General features: G+C 50.1%; 1 long non-coding RNA gene across 1 annotated transcript; it reads left to right on the plus strand.

Annotated features, from left to right (window-relative positions):
* The first annotated feature begins 732 nt into the window (after positions 1–732).
* LOC115525569 lies at positions 733–13,247 on the plus strand. Its single transcript, XR_003972394.1, has 3 exons — positions 733–893; positions 9,549–9,755; positions 10,729–13,247. It is a non-coding gene; the product is annotated as an uncharacterized LOC115525569 (long non-coding RNA).
* The last annotated feature ends 278 nt before the right edge of the window (positions 13,248–13,525 follow it).

Consider the following 13,525-nt stretch of genomic DNA (forward strand, 5'->3'; position numbering starts at 1 on the left):
TGTCCCTTCAGATGGTCTGGTTTGCAGAAGGGGCAAGCTGTGCCAGTGGGTCCTGGGATCGACTCCTGGGAGGGCAGCCCCTGTTGGGAGTTCACACACCTGCCTGTGAGAAATCCGTCCAGCACAAGGGCTCTGTGAAGCGGCTCAGAGTCAAGTGTCCATTTTCCTGGCCGCCTTGAGCAGGAGGGCGCTGGAGCAGAGCCCCGTGAAAATCCGAGCCTCAGAAATTGGGCGGGAAGAGGCGTTCCCGTTTACCGTTCTTACTGTGCTCTCCCTGGACACAGATTCCCTTGTTAGTGACATCGTCCGTTAGCATGGCACATTTGTAACAGCTGGAGATATTAATAGTGTAGTGATAATTCAAATGGAGGAAAACACAAATAGCATTTAAACTTAATAACTAAAATAGATTAAAATTTAAGCGATAAACCTAACTATAATGAAATAACATTATGATAACAATCCATTATTAGGAACCGAAGTCCGTGGTCTCCGTTAGCGTGCCTCCTTGGTGCTATCCACCCTGTGGGTTTGGACAAATGCACAATGGAGTGTGTCCATTGTTACAGTATCATACAGAGTAGTTTCACTGTCCTAACAATCCTCTGGGCTCTGTCGCGTCATCCCTCTCCCCACCCCCAACCCCTGGCAACCACTGGTCTTTTTATCGTCTCCGTGGTTCCGCCTCCTCCAGGATGTCATGCAGTTGGAGTCATACAGCATAAACTCTTTCCATATTGGCTTCTTTTACGTGGCAAATGGGTCAAATTTCTTCCTTGTCTGTTTGTGGCTTCGTAGCTCATTTCTTTTGATCTCTGTAAATATCACACTGTCTGGATGGACCAGTGTCTTTATCCACTCACCTATTGGAAGGCATCTAAACTTTGACAATTGTAAGTAAAGCTGCTAGAAGCGTTCGTGTGTGGGGTTTGGGGTGGATGTAAATGTTCAGCTCATTTCAACCAGGTGAGTTGACACGCTGGATCACTTGGTAAGAATGGGGTCAGTTCTGTCTTCCGAAGTGGGTGCCCCAAGTTGCATTCCCGTCAGTAATGTACGAGAGTTCCTTGTGCTCCACACCCCATCAGCATTTGGGGTTGTCAGGGTTTTGGATGTGGACTATTCTAATAGGCATGTAGTGGTACCTTGGGGTGGTTTTAATTTGATATTGAATGTTTGTTCATATGCCTGTTACCCAGATATTTTTTTTTCTTCTTCTTCTTCGTGGGCCTAATGTAGATATTTCTTCTCGTAAGCAGAATAAATTGGCTTATCATTATGAGAGAAATATGTTTCTAGACTAATTGGGCCAAACCTTCTCTTAACACATCTTTCGAAAGTAATGGAGAGGGGCCCCTGGGTGGCTCAGTCACTTACGCTTCTGACTCTTGATTATCAGCTCAGGTCATGATCTCATGGTCTTGAGATCGAGCCCAGTGTCAAGCTCTACTCTGAGGGTGGAGGCAGCTTGGGATTCTCCCTCTCTCTCTGCCCCTCCCCCGCTCATACTCTTGCTCTCGTTCTCTCTCTCTCTCAAAATAAATAAGACCCCCTCCTTAGGGGGTCCCAGCTGGGAATGAAGTTTTCCCAGCCACGTGGAGCCTTTGAGAACAGATTTTGCCGCTTTGCCATGGAGCGAAAGCAACCAATCCAGACTGCTGACTACTTTGCAAAGAGTAAGACACTAAGAGATGTGAGGTATTTCCACAATCCTACCTCTCACGTGTGTGTGTTAGGCCAGGCCAGCTGGATTTGAAGAGAGAAAGAAAATCATCATCTCACTGACAGAACCAGCTTGCTTTTAATTCTGTCAAACTGAAGAAGTTCAGTGTCTGTGCTTGCTCCAGAAAATTCTCCCTAAGCCACTACTTACTAGGACGGTAACACTGAGGACCACCGAGTCAGGTTCAGCGAGAGATGCACAGAGCGGTGGCTCTATCCTCACCACCATGGGCTGACAGTATTAATATACAGACATCAGCAGGGATAGCAAACATCTACTCGTAAGAATGTGACGGCCCAGGACACCAGGGGGGCTCAGTCGCTTAAGCGTCAGACTCTTGGTTTCGGCTCAGGTCATGATCTCACAGTTCGTGAGTTCAAGCTCCACGTTGGGCTCTGTGTGGTTGGGATTCTCTCTCCCTCTCTCCCTGCCCCTCCCCAACTCTCGTTCTCTGTCTCAATCTAAATAAATAAATTTTAAAAAATTAAAAAAAAAAAAGAATATGATGGCCAGGACTTTCGGTGTCCAGTTTGACCATGACCCTTGAGCTGTTGCAATCTCCAGTTGGACGCTGTCTGCTCTCGGGTGCACCTCTGGAGGTGGGGCTGCATGACAGCTGGGTGGCTGTGGGCCACGACACTTAACGGGACCCTGCAACAGTCAGCGGGCACGCAGCACTGGTCCTAGAGGCTTCGATGCTTTTTCTCCCTAAGCATTGGGAATTGATGAACGTTTTGCTTTCCGAAATGTCTCTTTAATTCATTGTTCCCGGGTATCCAGGCCAAACTCTTCCTAAACTCACCCACACTTGTGCAGCCTGACCACGAGCTTCCTACTGCTCGTTCCCGTCCTGGCCGCGCTCCGAGGAGCGTCGCTCTGAGCAAGATGGGAAGTGACGTGTCTTGTAACATCATCTGGGGTTTGTGGTCTGGGCCAAGGCCCCTTCACTGACTGTGGTTTTCAGTCGGCTCTGAGCATCACACAAAGGCTTCCCACATATTCTCTCCAGCACACAGAGTTTTAACAATCTCGGTCATTCTTTCTTCTTTTTTTTTTTTTTTAATTTTTTAATGTTATTTATTTTTGAGAGACAGAGAGAGAGAGAAAGAGATGGAGTGTGATTGGAGGAGGGGCAGAGAGAGAGAGGGGGAGACACAGAGTCCAAAGCAGGCTCCAGGCTCTGAGCTGTCAGCACAGAGCCTGATGTGGGGCTCAAACCCACAAACCGCGAGATCATGACCTGAGCCGAAGTCGGACGCTTAACCGACTGAGCCACCCAGGCGGCCCTTGGTCATTCTTTCTTAATCAGCTCTTCTGTAGATGCCGAAGAACCCATCCTTCCAGTGTAATCCATAAAGCCACCTGGTTTCCAGCATCTTCTTAAAGGAAGTGTAAAGCTGGAGAGGTCCCCTGGCAAAGGGCCACTGTGGACAAGGCTGTCCTCCTACCAGGAGGCCAGCATCTGCCTTCTGGGGACATAAGCCTGCATCTGCCTTCCAGGGACATAAATTCCATGTTCCCTTCCCATTCAAGGCAGAAACAACGCTCATCACAGGACTAGCCGCACGAAAGGTGAAGACAGCCAGTCCCTCCGAGACCCTCCCTCAACCATCTATGCTCCAGCCCAGGTCTTGTTTCCTGCTTAGTGGGAGAAAGAGGCCATCATTCTTCCAGAATGCAGGTGTCTAACCCCTCATGCTCCGCCCCACAGACAGACAACTGTCCGTTTGCCAGCAGATATCTAGACAGACCACTAAATGCGGAAGGATTTTTATATTGCCTATCGGATAGCTATTCATTTTAAGTAAAAACTGATTGCCTTAGTGGAACCAGGCATTGAAGAAATGACAACGTAATAGTTCACTTGTATCATCTTTGACAGAGATGTGGGTTTTTTTATAAATGACAGGTGAGCATTCTGAAATTTTATCGTTGGATTCCGTTAGTCAGCAGTGACAGAAATGTGACTTTCCGGCCCCATTGTCTTCAGGGAAAGGGGAGAATGTCATTTAAAAAATAAAGCCCAGGAAAGCCGTCTCCTTCCAACAGTTTCCAAACTGGTTTTCAGTCGATTGGTAGTGTTACTTAGACCCCATTCCTCCACGGTGAGGTCCTGAAAGTCCAGGGAAACCGGTTTGCTTACCTAGCAGTTCTGTTTTTCTCTTCCTACGCTTTGGGTGTTGAAATGACCCAAAGCAGCCAGAACATTATGACCAGAGCGTTCTACTGCCAGCGGGGTTGGGACAGACAGACAGACCAAAGGCCATCAAGGTCTGTTCTTTGCCAGGGAGAACTGATATCTTGACACATGGATATTCGTCTCAGCCATTTTGAGTTTCCCGTCCCTGGACAATTGTGGTTTTCAAAAAAAGCAAACCCTTATGCTCGTGGGCGTTGTAATCGTATTAGTTGTCTATCGTGGCATAATGATGGCACCACAAACGTAGAGGGGTCAAACCACACACATTCATGACCTCAGAGTATCTGAGGCTCGGGCATCTAGGCACAGCTTAGCCAGGTCCTCTGCCCAGGGCCTCTCCAGGCTGTAGACAAGGTGTCAGTGGGGCTGGGGTCTCATCAGAGACTCGTCTGGGAAAGGATCTACTTCCAGGCCGGTGGCTGTGGGACTGAGGGCTTCTGTTTCCTGCTGGGAGTCTACTGGCCGTGTGGCCTTCTCTGGGGGGCAGCTTCCAAAGTGATTTTGAAGAAGCCAGCTGAGGGGGGGGCATCTCCTCACAAGATGGGTGTTACAGTCTTGTGTATCATAATCACATATGTGTAATTATAATCCTCCTAGCACCTCTGCATGAGGGGACGTAACGGTTAGTTCCCTGTTACCTTGACGAGGAGGACAGGGGTACCCAGATATTTGGTTCAGCTTGATTCTGGGCATGTCTGTGAAGGTGTGTCTGGATGAGACAGTATTTGCTTTGATAGACTGAGCAAAGCAGGCGGTCCTCCCCAGTGCGGGGGGGCCTCATCCAGTCCCACGGAGGCCTGTGCAGAACAAAAGACAGAGTGAGAATGTCTTTCTCTCTGCCTTTTTCGAGCTGGGACATTGGCCCTCATGCTGTTGGCATTCCTGGTTCTTAGGCCTTTGGATTCAAGCTACTTGGAACCACACCCACCGCTGACTTTCCTGAGTCCCGGTCTGCGAGTGGCTGGTTGTGGGACTTCTCGGCCTTCATAATTGCGTAAGCCAATTCCATATACTAAGTTCTATACATATGATCCTAGTCATCTGTGAGCCTAGCCTGGTCATATGAGCCTAGCAGGAGGGAGGGACCGCGGGACCGCTGTAGGTGCATCCTACAACCACACATCTTACAGAGCTATTAAATACTGTACTTCTGCAGGGAGAAATGTCACTTTCAGAGCACGAGACAAGGAGGTGAAGGTGCTCACGGTCCTAAGAAGGAATCTAGCTGAGACCAAGAGGCAGACAGTATTCTTCTCCCGAATGGGTGATTTCAACAGCATATGGGTCCAGAGTCGGAGGCTCCATATTGGTATTCTCCAACAGTGCAGACGTTATTTTTTTAGTATTTATTAAATACGTCCATGTGCCCAACAGTGTCTGAGAGCTTTCCAAATGTTATTTTTTTTAAGTTTTTAATGTTTATTTACTTTTGAGAGAGAGAGAGAGAGAGAGAGTGAGCAGGGGAGGGGCAGAGAGAGAGAGAGGGAGACAGAATCCGAAGCAGGCTCCAGGCTCCTAGCTGTCAGCACAGAGGCTGACGCAGAGCTCGAACTCACGAACTGCGAGATCATGACCTGAGCTGAAGTCAGACGCTCAACAGACTGAGCCCCCCAGGCGCCCCTTTCCAAGTGTTATTTTACATAATGCTCACACCTGTGCCAGGTGGCCAATGCTATTACCCTTTTTTGCAAACGAGGAAACGGAGGCACAGGATTTGGATGATTTGTTCAAGGTCACATGGGTAGGAGACTGTGGAGCCAGGGTTCAGCCCGGTGTTTTCAACTGCTCTGCGTGTCCTAACTGGTCTACACTAAGGTGGAGGTAGCCTGTGGCCCGGGGACACGTGTCCTCTAGTGAACAGGTTATCCATGCCCCCTAAAACTCACACTCACGGGGCAGGTTGGGACATGATGGAAGGAAGAGGGAGGGATCCGGGGGAGGAAGAGGCCTGGCATCGGGGCCGGGAGAGAGGCAGCTGAGCCTGAGTGAGGTCCTACCAGTGCTAGAAGCTGGGACGCACAGTGCACCAGGTGGCCCGAGACACCTGGACACAGGGTGGTGCATTCAGTGTGCGGCCTCGTGCTGCCTGCCTGGCACAGCGGGGGCAGCGACTCGTGGCCGTGGTGGGCCGGCCTGGCACCATCCCTTGTGACGAATTTGGTGAAAGTCTCCAAGGTGTGAGGCCTCAGACGGCCAGCACAGCTGGGTCCTCAAAGCAGCCACCACACGTCTCCAGAAAAGAAGCAAGATGTGACTTTACCTCTTGTGAATTCTCCATCTATTGGCATCGTATCTGATGTCTTTTTTCCCCCAACTGTTCTAAACGGTTTCTGAACAATGGATTTCTGAACAAGGGATTCGAATCTAAGTTTTGTAAAATCTTGATTCAAAGGAGGTGGGGTTTTTTTATGTTTATTTTTGAGAGAGACAAAGACAGACACGGAGTACAAGTGGGGAGGGGCAGAGAGAGAGAGACAAAGAATCCAAAGTAGGCTCCAGGCTCCAAGCTGACAGCACAGAGCCCAATGTGGGGATCGAACCCACAAACTGTGAGATCATGACCTGAGCCGGAAGTCAGACGCTTAACCACCCAGGCACCTTGACTCAAATGAGTTTTTTAGAGCTAAAGTGCTTTCCCTGACTCCCAGCAGCGACTGCAAATCTCAGAGCACAGGGTGCAAGTGTGCCTCGGGGGGGGGGGCTTGGTCCACAGGACCCCCTCCCGCTCCCCTCCAGGCTGGCTAGGGGAGGGCGAGGCTTCCCCTCAGGAGCTGGCCCCTGACGTGCGGCCCCTCCTGCACTTCCCTTCCTGTAATGTAGGGTCCTACCCACCAGGATCAGCGATTCTCGAGGTGGAATCGTGGGACAGCGTCCCAGAACCCAGAGCAGTAGATGCCCCTGGATCCAGTCAGCATGGAAGGACCTAGAAGGGTTTGAGGAAGAATGCACCGCGATGAAGCCTGTGCTTGCTACAGGCAGGACACAGGGAAGTGTGTCCTCAGGAGGGCGACAGTGGGAGAGGGCTGGAGTGCACTGATCAGGGTTTGGCCACCACAATGGCCTGGGATGGACCGTGAGCCCCTCACTCGGCCTCGTGTTTATTTCTGTCACTTTTTCCTACCGGTCATTATTTTAGCTATTCACTAGTTTCTTGCGTTTCACGGCGCCTGGGCGGGGACTGCTTCAGCTGCCCATCCGTCGGAGCATCTCTGACGGCGCTTGGCACGTAGTCTGTGTTCAGTAAATAGTGCTGAGTGCAGTCCTGGCCCTGGAGAAGCGTCCCGTGAGGAGGACACGGGTCCAATGAGTCCCCTGCCTCGTTGCGGTTCAACTTCAACCAACATGGCCAGTGGGTGAAGTCCTCCCTAGGTGGCAGCCCACGGCACGTCCCCAGAGAGCAGGTGACCGTGCCCAGCGGCCTTGCTGAGCGAGGAGCGAGGACACGTGGTTTGGGTGAAAAGCAGGTAAAAGGTGGGAGGGCGGTCCCCGCCAGATGCTGCAAAGCCCAGTGGGGAGAAGCTTCGCAACGGAGCCCTCAGGGCACTGGAGGCAGATGCTGCTGGTGACCGGAAGATGGTGACAACCTTGGGATGTCCTCCAACTCCCACCCCTTCCTGCCAGGCCAGTCCCTCCCTCCGCCCTGCAGCGCGTGCAACATCCCAACCGCAAGGCTGATGAAAGAGCAGACCTAGGCCGGCCGACTAGTGACTGTGTCCCCGACGTGGCCGCAGAAAGATGTTCCCGCTCAAACCTCAGAACACGCCTCCTCCCCTTGAGTAACTTATGTTTTCTAAGAAAGCAGGCTACCGATTGATGCATTCTTCCGAAGTCTGAGGGGGGAGGAAGGGGAGTGTGAGAGGCGTGGAAAGTGTGAGTAGAAGAGGGAGGGCTTCTCTCAGGTAGGGGCCAGAGGCAGGAGCCCTCAACCCTGTCCAGGCTTAGAATGACCTGGGAGCATTTTACCCCTCCCCAAACCAATTCATCAGAGTCTCTGGGGATGGCGTTTGGTGCTAGGTATTTATATAGCACAGCAAGGCTGACAGCCAATGGCTCATAGGTGACCAGTGAGAAACGTTCTGTGTACACTGAGGCCAAACATGTTAGAGATCCTCAGGCACAGTGGTTCTTAAACTTCAGGTGCATCAGAATCTCCTGGAAGACTTGTTCAAACACAGATTGCTGAGCCCTACCCCCGGAGTTTCTGATTCAGTAGGTCTGTGACCACCAGGCCCAACATTTGGATTTTTAACAAGTTCCAGGTGATGCTGATAATTGCTGATTTGGGACCACACTTTGGCAGCCAATCGGCTGAGGCCACGACCCTTCCCCAGCCCATTGGCTAAGGCCATGATCCCTGTAAAACCTTTGTGCTTTTGAAACTCGCTCTCTCTCTCTCCGGTATCTCACCGCTGCTGCTTCGGTGCAGGTAGGGGATTGAGCTCGAGCTAGCTCGAATGAAGGCTCTTTGCTTTTGCATCGGACTCGGCTCCCTGGTGGTTTTTGGGATCACGAATTCTGGGCATAACAGCTGACGTCATGGAGAAGCTGGGTTGCAGAGGACAAGCAGGGGAACCTGCCTCCTCCAACCCCCGGGGACACCGAAGTGTGGAAGGAGGGGCTCTCCAGACCTGGCCGGAAGCAGGGAGAGGGTCAGAACAGGTGGGAAAGGGCTTCTGCCTCCGCCCCAGCCCCAGGTGCCGCCACAGCAGAGTAATTTTGGCAGAGGAAGGCAGGTGTGGGGACACAGGAGCTCAGAGGGGCCTCCAGGCTCGGGGGGGGGGGGGGGGCGCCCCCAAAGGGAGCAGAGCAGTGGGCGGGGCTCTTGGATGCACCCACTTCCCAGAGGGAGGCCTGGGGGCCACCACCCTGGCAAGTAAGGCTGGGACACAGGTCCCTGAGGAGAGGCTGCAGCGCCAGCAGCAGGGCCGTCTTCCTATAGAGCAGCCTCCTGCCCAGCCGGCCCTGGGGGACAGGGCGCGGGGCCCACGGTGCGGTGGCGGACCTGTGTTCCCACACGGGAACTGACAAGGCAGTGGGTCCTCCCCGGGGGGAGTGGAAGGCCGCAGGGCCGGGAACCACTGAATCATACTTAGTACAGCTTCTAAAGCCATTTCTTTGGTGATCTTGGACTTCACTGTAGCCCAAGGAAACTGCAAATGTCATCCTTGGCAAAGCCAGTTGGGGCTGAGTGAGGGCTTTGAGAAGGAGGTCAAGTAACAGGAGAGAGGCAGATGTAGGGGCTCAAACTGGCCTAGGGAGAGGCTTTAGCTTCTAGAAGTTGCTTCTGCCCCACAGGGCCCCCTGACGGGACACTCCCACAGGCACCCCCATAGGCATCCACGACTGTCATAGGTCTGAAAATACACAGGCAGTTGCGTGTGGCAGCAGACGTGAATGGCCTTTAGCCAGAGGCAGAGACCGGTACAGTGTTGCAGACTGTCCTCCTGAAAGCCACCAGCTCCCCGCGGGACGCTTCGGGACCCAGAGTCTCAGGCTTTGTTGCCGTGTCCCCGCTCTCCCTGAAGCGTGGAGCTACTCGACCTTGGCCTTCTCGTCCAGCTGAGAGGCAAAGTGGAAGTCGTTCTCTTCGTTTAACAATTTTCTGAGCCCGGGCCATCATTCCAGGTTCCCTACCGGGTCTTCTCGTGGTCGGTGGCGGACAGTGGGTGTAACCGCGGACGAGGCCGTGCAGTGCTCGCCTCGGATCCTTGGCGGCCGGCCTCCGGGGCACTGACCAGCTCGTGTGAAGGGAACACTCTGGGTGGTCTACTGCTTAGGACGGCCGCTGGCACGCTCTTCAGGCAATAACTTGGGAAAATGCCAACGTTCGAGGTAAGTAATTAGCGTAGAACCAACCACTCAATATCTGGACAATTTAGCATGTTGACAATCGACCTATTGGTCCTGCTGAATGTGTGTCTGACGGTCCATACACTCTCGTTACCGTCACATCTTCTGCAGATGCTGTGCTGTGTGTCAGAGGGTGACGGAGTGAGGGATTCTAAGGCACAGAGTGGAAACTAAGATAGGAAATTATTCAGGTCTCTTTCACTGTGTTTGGGCAAAGGCCCATCTTTATGGGATGAGGCCACTTCTGGACTAGTTTTTTTTTTTCAATTTAAAAAAAGGCTTAAATTTTTGTTAATTAAAATTGATATTTTTAGTTAATAATATTTCCCTTTTTTTCTGGTCCAACCAGTGAAGGTTCACTTTGAGCAAACCTGTAGTTTTTAAACTATGTGATGTAAATGTAAAAATATTTAACGAAGTATTGTAACTTAGTATAGCATATATAACTATAGTATACACACAGAGTATAGTAGTATGACTTATAGTATATACACAGCATACATATGCTATATCCATAGTATAGTTTCTTATAGTATATGCATAGCATATATATGCTATATTCATAGTATACTAGTGTCTTATGGTATATACATAGTATATCGATGCTATATCCATAGTACAGTAGTATAAATTAAGTTATGACTTTTGAGTGTTACTGGGAAAATGTTCATATTTTGGTAACTGGCATATTTAGAATAAACTTTTATAGATTTCAACTCTTAACATCTGAGAGCTCTATGTAAAGCCAGCTACTGTAAGAGCCTGTGAACTCTTGGGTTATGACTCATCAAACGTCTTCCCTGCTTGACCAGCTGCAAGTTTCTCGAAAGAGTGAAGTGGGGCAAGGGTGTGGTAATGGTTCTTGTGTGCACATTGCATTCTTTACAATGTCAGGCCTTTGAAAGTGAAATTAGTTTTATTTATCCAAATTGAAATTTTACTCTCTTAAATACAGAACTCGATACAGAACTCTAAGTCTCGATGATGTTTTGCCTGTCGACTTGAGCTGGAATATCTGGCCGTGTTAGTCTACACTCAGCATGTGACAAACCATTTCCAAATCCTCTAACAACAGGCTTCTAATTCAGTATGCCACGGGATAAATACTCCAGATCTTTGACACTGAAGGAGAAAGCTTTCAGCAATTTTAAGTCCAGGGATGATGAATGTCAGAAATGTAATTTCTAAACTTGGTAGTGGTGCTTTTACTAAATTCGATTCACACCGTGAATGTCCTTCAAAGAACATGCAAAAAAAAAATGTTTTTTAATTCAATTGTTTATGACTAAAACCTAAGTTTCAACAGAAATTCAGCTAAACTTGGAAACTCAGAGTTAAAAGATTAAGAAAATGTTCTGCTCTTGTGTATGGATAGATGATGATGTTGTAGACCAATAGCGTTTGCCGTTTGTGACCAAATAGTGGTAAAAAGTAAGACCATGAATTACTGGGCTTTTGATTAGCATTAAAATTCTGAAAATTAAAAAAAAAGTGAGAGGGAGAGAGAATGAAAAAATGAAAGGAAGGGAAAGAGAAAGAGAGAAGAGGAAAGAAGGGAAGGAAATCGGAATTTGGAAGTTCCCTCGAGTGGCCTCACTCTCTCACGTCCCCCCGTGATGCAGGGTGACGGTTTGGGCGGCTGGGGCCCCTCGCCAGCACTTGGCCCCTTCATTTCAGCCCTTCTGCCACCTGTGTGGTACGTGGTAACGGTTTTAACTTGCGTTTTCCTAGTGAGTAAAGAGGTTAAACATCGTTTCCGGTACTTCTCAGTTGCAGGTGTATCATCTTTAGTGAAACGTCTGTTCGAATGTTACGCTCGTTTAAAAATACAGCCTTCAACCGCCAGCTCCCAAATGGGGTTCATATTCACCCCCTCCCACACTCTCTAGTTCCGATCCTCATTTTCTCTTATGGAGACTCCCTGCCCGTCTCCCAGCCACGGCCCCGCCACCTGCACTGCGCCCCCGCCACGCTACCACAAGAAGCGCGTCCACGCGTGGGGCTCACGTCCTCCCGCGCAGGCGTCGCCAGAGGGTGCCGAGCGACAGGGTCTTTCCACCGTCCTTCAGCTGCCACGTGGGCACCTTCTCGATCTGCTGCTCCCCTGTCCGTTTCACCCTGGCGCCCATCCCCTACCCCCCTTCTCACTTTATTTTCACCAACATCAGCCTAAATGCAGCCCTGGGAAAGCCTCCTTGGAAGAGCAGGGGCTCTCCCACACTTTCGGCCCCTACAGGTATGACTTCTGCCGAGACCGTTTCTCCTCGAGTCATATTGGAGCCACACTCTCTGAGCAGACTGGAGGTCCCTCTGCCCTCGTAATTTTCCATAACGCAAACATCCCATTGTATTCTCATGGTACGTCTGTCTCCACACTAGACCGCAGGTCTCCTGAGGACAAAACTGTGTTCTGCCTTTGACCTCTGTCATCTGATGCGAGCCTGACCACAGTGGGCCACGTATCGGGTGACCTGCCCCTGTGCTACTCCCCTGGGTACCAGGGCTTGGGGGATATAGTGTTGATCCTGTTAAACTGCCCCACCCAGTCTGCAGGAACTGTCATTGAACTGAACTCCCTAGGTGACCCCCAGCCCCAGAATAACAACTGATGACAGGAAAGAACAGGGTAAGACTCTCGGTCCTAAGGACACAGTGGCAGCCACAGGTGCCTGCGTGGGGCTCCCCAGGGCCCCACCCTGAGACACATTTTCTCCCTTCCCATTTACATACTTTCCTCACAGTCTAGGCTCCACGGCCTTCTCTGTATTCTTTTCATTTTGGTTAAGAAATAAACAATACATAAAACTACAAAGTATAACATAACCACCCAGTATAAATAGTAACATCCAAAAAACCAGATCTGATCTATTTGCTTCAGATTTCTCAAACAAGAAGAAATGCCCATCACAGAATGTGACAATCACCTAGATTCCCTCTTCAGTCCCCTCATCTTCAAGGACAACCACAGTCATGGGCCTAATGAGTCTCCAATCCATATTTTCATACTTTTACGACACTCGCTCTCTGCGTGTGGTGTTGGTAGTGTTGCTTTGGGTTTCCTCACGACGGCAAACCCTGTATTATTCTCCAGTGAACTGTTCTCCCTCTTGCTTCCTTCCTTCACCAGAAAGGTCTTCGGTTCTGGTGAGCCCGCCCTGTCTTGAGGGTCACCTCGAAGCAAACCTCTGATGAGCTCTTGTGGAGAGAAGTGTCCGAAATCACCCAGGCCAAAGAAATGCTGGGAAGGGTGCTGTTCTGTGACACCCACCGGTCTCATGTCGGGCTCCCACACCATCTCGTGTTTCTTGCTTCTTGGCCTTTTGTGATTATTTTCTAGGATGGGCTTGATTTCACCTTCTATCTCTTCTACCACATTTTTGTTCTCTCATTTCAGAGAGTCACTGTCCTCAGATAATTTTGCTTTCATGGCGTCCTGTTGTTAATGCGGGTATAATAAACTTATATTTTTAAAAACAGCTTCATTGAGGTGTAATGGACATTCAATGAACCACATGTATTTATAAAGTGTATAACATGATGCTTACAGATGTGAAACCATCGCACAAGCAAGATAAGGAGCACCAACCCCGAATGTGTCCTCTGGTCCTTTTGTAAAGCCCCCAGCCGAGCCCCCACCCGCAGGCAAACGCTTCCCATACCTAATACAGCATGCGTTCTTTTTTGTCTTGCCCCTTTCCGTCAGCATGGTGACGCTGAGACGTTATTTTCCTGCTACTGTTCATAGTTTCTTC

Source organism: Lynx canadensis, chromosome A1, assembly GCF_007474595.2.
Source record: "Lynx canadensis isolate LIC74 chromosome A1, mLynCan4.pri.v2, whole genome shotgun sequence".
In the NCBI taxonomy this organism is placed as follows: domain Eukaryota; kingdom Metazoa; phylum Chordata; class Mammalia; order Carnivora; family Felidae; genus Lynx; species Lynx canadensis.